This window comes from Panthera uncia, chromosome B1, assembly GCF_023721935.1.
Source record: "Panthera uncia isolate 11264 chromosome B1, Puncia_PCG_1.0, whole genome shotgun sequence".
Classification (NCBI taxonomy): domain Eukaryota; kingdom Metazoa; phylum Chordata; class Mammalia; order Carnivora; family Felidae; genus Panthera; species Panthera uncia.
The window spans coordinates 54,443,454-54,455,409 of record NC_064811.1 but is presented as its reverse complement, the minus strand read 5'-3'; positions in this window follow the sequence as shown (position 1 = coordinate 54,455,409).

Sequence of the window (11,956 nt, the reverse complement as noted above, 5' to 3'; positions counted from 1 at the left end):
TCTTGGATTTGGCCTGTATGAACCCCTTCATGCTGGCTTCCATGCCTTTTTGGCATGTTCCTATAATTCTTTGAATACTTCCATACGTTCTGGCTTTGTGTGAGTCAGCCTTGAAATCAATCATTTCTCTAAATCCCTGTTTAATAAAGAATGGTATTTAGAAACCAAGACCTGACTGCTAGGTGTGATCATTACTATTGGGGTATTGCTTCTCCCAAGCCCTCTTGGTGGACAGAACTAAAGAATATATGCATATGTATATCCACATCTATATACAGTTATTGAACTATAACTATATATATGTATGTACATATTTGCATCTATATTTCTTTATCAATGTATTGAAAACTATGGATTCATACCAATATGCCCAATGTCAAAGAAAAATCACAAGGTTCACTCAACCTTTATCCCTTTTAATATTTGTAATTTCCTCTATTGTGAGAAGCTTGGCTCTTACTATCCTCAAAATATTTACTTATTCACTCAAGTTACCACTGAGTAACCTGACTCCTTGACAGGCTGCTGCTTCTGCCTTCTACTTCCCAATCCTGGGCCCCCATGTGAACACACTCTGTGAGGTCCCACCCTGAGTTAGTCTGCTCCCACTGCCACCTCCTTTTTAAAAATTTCATTCATTCATTCATTCATTCATTTTTTAAAAATTTAAACCTAAGTTAGTTAACATATGGTATAATAATTATTTCAGGAATAGAATTTAGTGACTCATCACTTACATATAACACCCAGTGCTCGTCCCAACAAGTGTCCTCCTTAATGCCCCTTGCCCCATAAGCCCATTTCCCCACCCAACACCCCTTCAGTAACGCTCAGTTTGTTCTCTGTATTTAAGAATCTCTTATGGTTTGTCTCCCTCTCTGTTTTTATATTATTTTTGCTTCCCTTCCCTTCTGTTTATTTGTTTTCTATCTTAAATTCCACATATGAGTGAAATCATATGAGATTTGTCTTTCTCTGACTGACTTACTTCGCTTAGCATAATACACTCTAGTTCCACCCATGTTGTTGCAAATGGCAAGATTTCATTCTTTTGATTGCCAAATAATATTACATTGTGTATATATAATATATAGATGTACCACATCTTCTTTATCCATTCATCTGTCAATGGACATTTGGGCTCTTTTCATACTTTCCCACTGCCACTTCTTTGGATGGATACATGTCATTCCACCTAGGCTCTCTTTAAGCTGCCACATTTGAACACCTATTTCACTCACCCCTGTTTAATGGATTTTCAAGTGAATTATGAAAGAAGGGAGGAAACAATTAAGGAAAGAAGGAGGAATACAGGGAAGCAAGTAAGGAAGAGAGGAGCATGGGCTTAGTTGATTTTTATATCAAGATCATGTTAACATTTAGAAAGACTTTAGGAAAAGTTTATGCTTCCCTCAGCAGTATATGAGACTGCCTTTTTCTCCATGGCCTGTGTTAAGGTCTAGTATTACAAAATTTTTTAAATGCTTATTTAATGGGTGCAAATGATACATCTCTATTTAGAGTTCCTTGATTCCTACTGAGATTGCATATTTTCTCCCATGTTTATTTGGTCATTTGTTTCCTTTTTTGGTATTATTTATTTGATAGGAAGTAATAGTTGCTTAGAGAAATTTTGCTGTAAAGCAAAATAGAGAAATGACAATGGCTTAACCTATCAAGGATTTTCTTTCTTTCTTAAAAATGGGTGTATTCACCTTTTGGTATACTAAAAGGAACAATCCAGTACAAAGTAGAAAAATTATTGATGCAGGAGAGAAAGGCTATCAGTTGCTAGAATGACATCTTAATAGACTAGTGGAGGTCAGCATTAGGGCCCAAGAGGAAGAGTCTCAGATAAGAACGATTGATGCATGCATCCATGGGTCAGAGAAAGAAAATGTGTGGATTCAGATGAAGGCAGGCCACTAGATGAGTGTGGGACTTGACTCCTATTTCTTCAAGAAATAAGTAATAAGACCATCAGTTGGGTGAGAATGAGGAGGAATTATTTGAAAAGAACAGAAGGTCTGAAATAATTGTCTAGGAGAGTGTAAGAATTGAATAGAGATGTATGGTAGGATTATTAAATAGCATTTGGGGGCTACTTGAGGTTAGCATCATGAATGTAAAGACAGAAGAGAGTTGAAAGCTTATTCAGGAAATTGTTTATAGAGAAGGACCATGTAATCTAAACTGGGTAAGCAGGGGTGCCTGGGTAGCTCAGTTGGTTAAACATCTGACACTAGATTTCTGCTCAGGTCATGACCTCATGGTTCATGAGTTTAAGCCCTGCATCAGGCTCTGCACTGGCAGTGTGGAGCCTGCTTGGGATTCTCTCTTTCTCTCTCTTTCAAAGTAAATAAATAAACTTAAAAAAATAAATTAAACTGCATAAGCAAAAGAAATCAGATTTGATTTGGGTGAAAGATCATGTAAAGGGGTTCAGTGGACTGAAGGTCCGAGTGGGGTCCAAGAATTGTTGGAGTCAGGTTACTAGAGGAAGTGAACTGGAGAGATAGGCAGTGAATGCATGACAATATCTTAATTTCTTCCTCCCCTTAAATAATTATGTATCTGAAAAATGGAGTTCTAGCTTATACATTATTTTCTTATATTTTTAAAAGTATTGCTCTTTTTTCTTCTTTTTGCATCCTGTGTTTGTAAAAGAGTAAGCTGTATTTTTATATGTTTGATTTGATATTTTTCCTGGTTATTGATATTCTTAAATTTTATTGAAATATTTTATAGATGAGAACTTTTAAAAGCACTTTATCCTACTTTCAAATTGTTAGGTTCTCTATTCTTAAGATTTATGCTTTTAGTTCTTAGAAATTCTTGGCTATTATTTCTTATAATGTTGTCTCACTGTATAATATCCTTATGAGATCCTATGGAATATGTTTTCATCTTATTTTTACCTTTATAGGTATTTTAGGTAATCCTCTTTGCCATTTTTAAATAAGAAATTCTTGGGCTCAGCATTTTAACTACCATTAACCTTATTTGTTCTAGATGTTTATCAACAGCAATACTTAGAGGTGTTCTTTATAGACTTTTAGAACTTGATGCAAATATTAAATGAGACTATTTAAAAATGTTATTATAAAATATTTTAAAAATACATAATGAATTATATGTAGCTTATTAAAAGTTACCTGGTTATAGGCTGAATATACAAATAGGCAATAGGCAGATTATATATAAAAATGTAAAACTCTGACCCATTACCTTCAGCAATCAGCCCAGAAAACCAACTCACTATCTGTGACAATCAATCCAAGAGGCTCAACAAGAAATTGGTCCCAGAAGACTAGAATTTGATTAGTAATTTAATTAATAGCTGACAACTTCCTTAATATTTTCCTCTGCTTCCAACTTAGGACCAATCACAGGAAGCTAAATATGCACCTTTATCCAATCAAGTAGGATGCCTTACTTTTATTTAACCCTTCTAAAGTTTTCCTCTGCTCTGCCTATCTTTGAGTCTGCCAGACACAAATGACAATGGCTAACTCCCTTCCTACAGAAACTCTGAATAAATACACTTTACCTGTTCTCATTTGGTTAGTCTTTGTTTATTACTGTGTGTGTGTGTGTGTGTGTGTGTGTGTGTGTGTGTGTGTGGAGAGAGAGAGAGAGAGGGAATTTATAATGTATTATGTAGTGTGGTTCCAACATTAATTTCTAGCACTTTATTATTAAAGAATTGGCCATTAGGTATAGCTAGTGAAGATGTCTCAAAAATTAGATATTATGGGGGCACCTGGGTGGCTTAGTTGGTTAAGCATCTGACTTTCAGCTTTGGCTCAGGTCATGATCTCACAGTTTGGTGACTTTGACCACTGCATTGGTCTCTGTGCTGACAGTGCAGAGCCTGCTTGGGGTTCTTTCATTCTCTCCCTCTCTCTCTGCCCCTTCCCTTCTCACAGTGTCTCTTTATCTCTCAAAATAAATTAATTAATTTAAAAAATTAAAAATAAAAAATAGGTATGTATACTGTTTATGTACAAAGTCCTTATGCATGTGTACTTGATTAATTTTTTTTTTTTAACGTTTATTTATTTTTGAGACAGAGAGAGACAGAGCATGAATGGGGGAGGTTCAGAGAGAGGGAGACACAGAATCTGAAACAGGCTCCAGGCTCTGAGCTGTCAGCACAGGGCCCAACGCGGGGCTCGAACTCACGGACTGCAAGATCATGACCTGAGCCGAAGTCGGCCGCTTAACCGACTGAGCCACCCAGGCGCCCCAATTAATTTTTTACTTCAATAATATTTACAACTATGTGCCAAGAACTGTTGTAAGCACTAAAGAGGCAACAATCCCTGTTTTCAATCTACTAATAAATTGATGAATTAATATATGCACATAGGTACATATATATATGTATATATGATATATATGTATACAGAGACAGAGATAACAAGCTGTAAATGCTAAGACAAACAAGTAAGCAAAGGTTGAGGATGGAGAGTGAAGGATTCACTATTTTAGAGAACATGGTCAGAGAACTACCTTTGATGAGGTGACATTTCAGCAGAGATGTGAAAGAAATAAAGGATCAAGACTTGTAAGTATCTCTAGGAAGAGTTTCAAAGGAGAGAGAGAACATAAATTACAAACCCGGAGGGCGCCTGGGTGGCTCAGTGGTTAAGCGTTCGACTTCCGCTCAGGTCATGATCTCACCGGTTGGGAGTTGGAGCCCCGCATCGGGGCTCTGTGCTGACAGCTCAGAGCCTGGAGCCTGCTTCGGATTCTGTGTCTCTCTCTCTGCGCCTCCCCTGCTCATGCTCTCTCTCTCTCTCTCTCTCTCTCTCAATAATAAATAAATGCTAAAAAAAATTAAAAAAAAAAAAAGAAATTACAAACCCGGAGGACAACATGGCTGGAACTGAGTGAAAATGAAATTAGAAAGAACAGAGAATTAGTAGGGCAAGATTATATATGGCTTTGTATGCTAAGATAAAACAGTAGTATTCTAACTGTGCTGAAAAGGCATTTGAGCAATATAATCTAATATTTCAATGAGATCACTCTAATTGTTGTATACAGGATAGATTAGATGGAGCCAATTATGGAAGCAGTGATGCCAGTTAGGAGGTCATACAGTATTTCAGATGACTGATGATGAAGTTATTGATTAGGGTGGTATTGGTGAAGATGGTGACAAGCAGTCAGATCTGAATATATAGTTTGAAGGTTGAAACTCCAGGATTTTCTAACGGATTGGATGTGGAGGGCAGTCTAGGATCACTTCAAGGTTTTGTCACAACCAACTGGGTGAGTAATGGTGCAATTTACTGAGATTGAGATTGAGTGGGAAGAAGCAGTCAGGAGGTTTAGGGAGAACTAACTGTTAAGGTTGGGACATGTTACGTATAAGATGCCTGCATGAAATACAAGTGAGTATGTTGAGCAGAGATTTAGATATGCAAGTTTGGGGTTCAGAGAATGTATCAGAACTGGAAATATAAGTTTGGGAATCATGAACAAACAGAGAGTATATTTGAAACAAAAAAGACCATAAAAGTCAGAGAGTAAATGTGATAGAGAAGATATTTGAAGGCTGAGCCCTGAGAACGTGCAAGATTTACCGGTTGAACAGAATGGAGGATTTTGCAAGAAGTTTCTCAGTCATTGCCCTGTAATTAGCCGTTGGTGAGAAGTCATCTAAATCTTAGCTGATTCATGTTTCAAGTATTAGATACAATCTACTACTGCCACAGGTGCACTAAGAGCATGGCGTGTGGTAGTTTGAACACATTTTCATTATTAATTAGCAATAATTTAAAGCCAAAAGGTAGCTACAAATTATTTTCTTGGGTAATTGTTCAATAACTTTTCGAATTAGATGTTTCAATCAAACACTAAAAGTACTGTAATTTAATTTATGTAATAATAATGTCTGCCAAACCACTCAAATCTTTTGTGCCTAAAAGCATGCCTTATAGTAGTAGGAGCCAAATAAATATTAGTTTCATACTGTAATGTTTTGTTGGCAGATATTTAATAGTCACAAAACCATTTTATATACTAGCAAAGAACACTCTAAAAATTATTACCGTAGAGGATATTTCCTATTCATTTGCTTTGGCAGCAAAAAGGGAATATGAATAAGAAATGTATTCCTTGAAATAAAGATCCCATATCCAAGTTATTTCATCAATATTTTCTCTTCTGACTTACTGTGAGGCTTAGGTCAAACTGCATAACTCTTATATAGAGTGAGCATAATTTTTTCTTGCTACATGTTGGAAGCTATAAGTCTTGATAGGATGGTGTGCTGTCCTCAGAAGTCTCTGGTACAGAGTCAGCGTTAATGATAGTGGTGATTATATAGATGTGTTAGAATGATATCTCAATTAACCAGCTGTTGTTTTTAGCATGGCCCTATGATTGGCTGAAGAAAGATGGCATGTGACTAGCTTCAAATTGGCAAGAACCCTTTTGAAATTGGGCCCATGTCTGACTCAGATTTAAAGGGTTAAGTCCTGGGAGAAGGAGGTTAACTCTGCATTGTCTTTAATATATTTCGGATGTCAGAGAAAAGATTCCAGATTGTATCCTAGGACCATTTCCAACAGCTGCCAGCCAAAGAAGTAGAAATTCTCTAACGATGAAACCAGTTCAGACTATAAACTACAAGGTATGGAAGCAATGGTTAAAAGGATTAAACACATATGTAAAAATCCATTTGCTTTCTTCCTTATGCCCTATTATAGTTTCCTATGACATGCTTTTTTTTTTTAATTTACTCCTTATGCTTATATTTTAAATCTATCTTGTTCAAATTTTATTCTCTCTACTTGAACCTTGAATGATTAGGCATTTCAATTTATTGTGTAAAAATGTACTTATAGTCGTTTAAAAAAGTATCTTGGGAGGTTTAAAATGGCATTTATTTTGCTTGAAAACTTTAATTCAGTACGTACTGAAGACTCCTGGGAATTCCTGAAACTCTCATGGACTGCTAATATCAAACTTCAAGTACTACTAGTAGTTTTGCTGTGTTGACATTTGTACTGATTGAAGCAAAAGCAATGGCATTGAAAACTGCTGGCACCTTAGTGTGAATCAAGACAATGGCACCAAACTGCCATCATATTTTTGCTTTCAAGAATTCCAGAAAAAAAGAATTCCATTTTCACTTAAGAATGTTATTGATGAAGAAATAAAAAGTATTAATTTTATTAAATCTTGACCATTGGGTACAGAGCTTTATTAATATGCTGGGTGACAACATAAAAACCATGCATAAACACTTCTGGTGCAATGCTGAAGTGCAGTTATCTTGAGGAGAGTTCTTGGATATTTGAAAAAAACTGAAAAAGCTACTATTTAACATATTGTACCATTTTTACTTTAAAGAGCGACTGATGACAAATTAGGGTTACTTAGACTTAGTTTTTTGGCAGGTGAAATTAATAAAGTAAGCCTGCCACTTCAAAGAAAACACTAATTTGTTGTTTGTGATAAAATTCAGACTCACAAGTGTTAATTAGAATTTTAAAAAACTTGTATAATCCTCTAAATTTTACAGCTTTCCAATATACTTACTTTTTATAATGAGGTTGGCGTTATATTAAGAAATATGGCTTTTTTGATATTACATAATGAAATGTGTCAACACTTGAGAGATGTGCATGATTATGTGAATTAAGTGAATCAGAACTTTATAAATAGCAAGCTATTACAAAATCATACACATTAAGAGATCCACTCAAGTGTGACAGAGACTGATGGATTTTAACATAACAAAGTATAAAAATTTCTTTGATGTGGTCTCAGATTCTACACGGCAACAACTAATCTCTAAGAAGCGACCATTTTTCAAGTTTTATCATAAAATCAGAATATCCACAATTATTCAAAAGGCTATCAAAATGTTCCTTCTTTCTAATTACATCTCTGTGTGAGATAGAATTTTCCTAAAATACTTCAATCAGAACAACACATGGCAATACAGTGAGCTTACAAGCAAATAAACATAAAAAATTCACATTTTTTTGAAAATATAGTTTTTTTAAAAATAAAAATGTCATTTAAATGGCTTATTATTTTTATTTTAAACAATGTTTCAAGTTTCTTAGTTTTAATATATAATACATTAAATATTGATAGATAGTCCACATAAACCATAGTGCTTAAGGTCCTCAGTAATTTTTAAGGGTATGGGGTGGTCCTGAGACCAAAATGTCTGAGTACCACTGATTTAATTTTTTGCAAGGGAGAAGCCAGCCATAACAGATTTATGTAATGGTAGGGGGCTAATTCATTAGCCTTGAAGCTAGATTTTAAAAATATATAAGCCTACAAAAAATGTTATCTCTTCTTTTTTCATTCAGTGACTCAGTCCATGACATATTTAACATAGTGATTATACATATGCAGATCAGAAGCTGTGCAGATCAGAAGCTTTAAAATGTATAATTCTAGTGCTCTGGGTGATATATATATGTATTTTGCTTGTTTAATTAATACTTATCTCCTGGCTCCCAGCATTTAACATAATCATTTCCACAGTCACACTGAGGATCTTTAACAAGATATATTTTTGATGATCAGAGCTTTGTGTGACCCTACAATAAATAGTCTTAGGTTTGTTATAGGTCATGTGATTAAAATAATGGAGATATAATTATTTTAGAATAGAAAAAGACATGGGATGAGGTAGTCCAAACTTTCTTTTGGCAGAAACAGAAACAGAGGCCCAGACAAGGATAAATAACATACAAGGTCAGCATGTGACTAATTCTGGAACTGGAATCTGGTTTCCCAGTTGAATATTCTTTTCACTGTACTGCTATTTATTCCCTACTTTCTGATATGTGAAATATTTGATCTTGAGTGCAAAATATTGAATTATGATGTTACCATAATTCCATAAATTGCTGATCTTTGAAACTTTCACCCACTTCTTCAGTCCACTAAAAGGGCCCAATTTTATTAAGTTAATGTTTTGAGGTATTAAATTAGAGGTGGAAAAATCCAATGATGAAAATCAAATTTGGAACTTTAGCTTAACTTTCCAGGTAGTATTATTCTAGTTGTTACCATACCTGCTTTGTAAAAAACATGTATTTTTTACTATAATTATTTGGGTAACATAACTAAACTGAAGCCTCTGAGAAACTATAGATAAAAAGCATTTGAAGAGCCACAAGCTGAAAACATTCTGAAGTTTATACCTATAGGAATATTTGAGCATTAAAATCTACTAATTTTCTGTTTTTTTCTCTTTTTCATTATTTTTTTATTGTTTTCTGCCCATTCTCTTCTTTCTCTTCTCTACTTCTCCCCTTCCTCATCATCAAATCTAATATGAATTTTCACATTTAAAAAATATTCCATTTATTCAATAATTGGGTGTTATCAGTTTTCACATATAAAATCATCCATTGAGAGGTGCCTGGGTGACTCAGTCAGTTAAGCGTCTGAATTCAGCTCAGGTCACCATCTCATGGTTTGTGAATTCAAGCTTTGCATTGGGTTCTGACAACTCAGAGCCTGGAGCCTGTCTCAGATTCTATGTCTCCCTTTCTCTTTGCCCCTCTCCCGCTCAGGCTGTCTCTCTCTCTCTCAAAAATAAATAATAAACATTAAAAAAATTTAAAAAATCATCCATTTAGCTTTTCTTTTGTAATATTTTTCTGTATATCTTTGTAGTATTTTTTTTCTCTTTAAAATGTGTATAGCTTTCTTAATGTAGGTATTGCACATTTCTTAAGGCTATTACTAGTTACATTTAATTAGTTTTGCTTTTGTGAAAAGATTTTATTATTTACAACTGGCTAATACTGATAAAGTTATTGTTTGCTATATTTACTTTTCAAATCAAGTCACTTTGAAAGCTTTTATTAGATTAGCTAATTAATCCTTAACTAACTTCGATATTCTATCTAGAAAATCACATTGTATGCAAATATTAATTTACCCAACAACCTTTTAATAGTTAAATGTCATTCTATAATTGTGGTCATATCATATTATCATGAGCATTACAGAAAACTGTTAAATAGCATTTAAATCCCTCATTTTAACAATGGGAAAAACCATGGCTCAGAAGAAATGATAACCTATATTTATACTAGCTAGAAAAAAGTATGCATATTAATCTGTAATCAATCCCTACAATCCCTACTGAAACAGATTTAAAATCATTTTCTCACATGGTGTAAAATAACTGAATGGTTATTTATGTAGAACTCAGAATAAATCATCCCCTTTAAAATCTTTATCTAAATATATTTCATAAATTTTAGCTGTTTAGAATACATTTTTGGAAATTTTATACTAATGATTAAATCCCTGTTTATCATAAACCAAAGAGTATATAAGGGAGAATAATTTGTAGTATTTGAAATGTATCATTAAATATAAACTTCTCATCTTGCTGTTAATTAGGCATCTAACCATAGTTTTCATGAAGAACTCCTGGCCAGCCAACATTGCATCATGACTGGTTTCATTAATGAATTATGGGCATAGAATAACTCCTCCGGTGAGAAGTACTTGAATTATGCATAGATAATTACAGAGATACCTAAGGAATTAGTACACTCACTGGAGATGAATAAAACAGGACACATGGTATAAAGAGGGATGGAGATTAATGAACTTCAGTGTTATGTGAATTTGGAATGGAACTAGAAACTGGCCAGAGTTCAATGAGAATAAGTATGTTTTGAGATGGGGAATAGGGTTGAGGAAGAGATTGAGAGAAGGTACTCAGGTCAGGGCCAGATTTGGAAATGGAAACTCCAAAGAACAAGGGTGTGTGTGTGGGGTGGATTTTGGGGTGACACCCACCTCTCAGCCCGGACCGATGGTGGGGCTCGAACTCACAAACCGTGAGATCATGACCTGAGCCGATGTTGGACGCTTAACTGACTAAGCCACCCAGAAGCCCCAGGAATTGCACTTTAAACTGCTACCCTAAACTGTCAGAGATTTCATTAAGGAGGTGGTAATTGGGTTGAGCTTTTACAAAGTGTCATACTTAAGTGACAGAAAATAACAGGGAGAACACTCCAATGGGAAGGAGTCTATAGTAATAGAAATTACAAAGTCAGAATGAATATTACACATTTTAAGAATGACAAAGCTTAATTAGGCTTAAAATTCATGATGCAATGTAGCATGGGAATTAAAGGTGGGATGAATTTGATTCTTGGAGGATTAGAATTTCATTGAGCATATTTTTGATGAGGTAGAAAACAAGGAAGCTATTAAAAAGTTTTTTAATAGTGACATGATGAAAGTCATGTTTATAAACAATTAGTTTTTAATGAGCATGAAGGTGAAATGGAATAAGAAAAGAGTAAAAGTCATAAAATTCAGCTGGAAAGCTATTATAATAGTCATGAGAAAGGAATATATGGACCAAAGAAATAATTTGAGGGAATAATTACCAAAATCATTGGCTTGATACAGAGAATTAAAGTGACCACTGAGTCAAAGATACATTTCAAATTTTGAGTGTAGCTGATTGAGACATTTGGTGGTGCCATTGACAATAACAGAGAAATTTGGAGGCACAAAGATTTGAGTTTGAGATAACTGACTAGACTGTAAAATTCTCTGAGAGCAGGGTGGTATCATATTTACCATTTTAGCCTTAGCAAGTTGATAGGCTCAATGCCTGGCACATAGTAGATGCTAAAGAAAATATTTCTTAAAATATATGATTGAATATAGTTACGGTAAGACAATGAAACAAAACATCAATAGGCATCTATAGGACTACAACTTTAATGAGGGAGTAATTGGGGATACAGATTAAGGAATGGTCTGAATAGAGGAGAGTCCTATAGAGTCATGAGAATTAATTAATTCATGAAAGAAATTGTTTTGAAAAAAAATCTAGAGGACCTGGTATAGAAACCTCCTACTTGAGGTCTTAAGGGACTTCTTTCAATTTAGAAATTATGAAGAAAAATAAATGCTTATTTAGTGC